Genomic DNA, 1,775 nt, shown 5'->3' with positions numbered 1-1,775 from the left:
CTATAAAATTAAAAAGAAATAAGAATCAGTTGCTGTATTTTGGATAAAGCCATCTTTTTGTATTTTGTGAAAAGGTTCTCTTACGTTTAGCTTAAGTAGCTATTTAACTACTAGTGTAATCTAGCTATCACAAGACTGGAGTATTTCTATACAGAGACAAATCCTAAGCAACACGCATCGTAACAGAGCTTCAATCAAATTATTCTTTGACGAAGTGTATAGTCAAGTGAAGCTGGAAAAATCAGACACTAGTATTCTAGGCATTTTTGCTTTTGTTCAAGAAAGGTACTGAGGTTTAGATTGATCTCATTCTCACCAAAACCAACAGAAATTCCAGTCAGATTCCAGAGAACAAAATTAAATCCTTTTCTAATTTGTCTGGACAGTTATTATTACCATATCAAACAGATCAGAGTTCAAGAAAGGGGTGAAAGTACACAAAGTGAAATAAAATATCACCAAATTAGTTACTATGCAACATTCCAAAACCCATTACTAAGAAGTCCATATGAAGATATACACATAAAGAATAACGGGCAATCACTTGCATTCACTTGAATTAGGACCTTTGAGTAATTAACCTGGCAATTAAGCCAACAAGAGAGACAAAGGCAGCTAAGGTCAAAACAAGGAAGAAGAAAACAAAAGAAAGGGAAGGGGGGTGGGGGGGGAGGGAAAAAGAGAGAAAGCTTTGGGGGCTAGAGATACGAAAAATACATGCTTGTGTAACCTTCCCACAGAGGGGAAGAGGCCCAAGGAGCACTTCATACTGTCTCCTCCCAGGAGACGGCAATCCCAGCACGGGATACAATGAGAAAGAGTCAGTCCCAGTGCTAGCACAACATTCTCCAGACACCAACCAACGCCAGAAACATCATTGATCCGAGTCCCAGATGATTTTATGCTCCACATCATTCAGCAGCATCAATTTTCCACAAATAGTGCAGTTTTTAAATGTCACCATTCATCTGAGCATAAGCAACAACACAGTTTTGTAATGATTCTGATATGAACCACAGTGCAAGAAAGACTGAGCATAAACAGGAGACAAGCTAGACTCATGCAATAAAGATCTTACCTTTTTCAAGACAGGACACACGAGTGAGACAAAACCAAAGTTGTTTAAAGGAACACTATTAGTTAAAAGGATAGCAAGGACAGCAAACACTTCAGGTTTTTGGAGTGCACAGCACAAGCCTAGCGTTAATCCCAACCATTTTGAAAGGGCAGAACCTAAGCAACTGCTCTTAATATAAAACTAAAACAGGGAAATTACCAAGAAACGTTTACTTTAGCAATTTCAGTTTTGTTTTGTATTTTTTTTAACCCTGTTTTTTTAAACAAAAACAAAAAAAAAACATTTTCCATGCATGCTACCGAGGATACCCAATTTATTCTGCAACTCTTAGTCACAGCAAGTGACGCTTAGTCACAAGTGATGATTAAAGTCCTGCTCGGTTTGGGAGCGCAGGATCTCTCTCAGACCCCACTGCGCTTTGGACACCGAACAAACAAGCAACAAAAAGAGAAGGTTCATTTAAGTGATGTGATACCCTGAAAACAGAGAACCTAAAGTCTCCAAAGGAGCCTTTCCTAGGGGAATTGAGAAGTCAGACCTCTAACGTGTACTGACTTTGAGAAAAAAACTTGCCAGCACCTTAAAAAAATAAAAATGAAACAACAACAACACAAAAATCAAGTCTCAGGCTGAAGCAGCGCAAGGTTTGCACCTAAGGTCAGTGATAGCGGCTCGGTGTGTTCGACCAGCCAGGGCG

Source organism: Fulmarus glacialis, unplaced genomic scaffold (assembly GCF_000690835.1).
Source record: "Fulmarus glacialis isolate BGI_N327 unplaced genomic scaffold, ASM69083v1 scaffold5218, whole genome shotgun sequence".
Lineage (NCBI taxonomy): Eukaryota > Metazoa > Chordata > Aves > Procellariiformes > Procellariidae > Fulmarus > Fulmarus glacialis.
Note: the sequence above shows the minus strand (reverse complement) of the source record.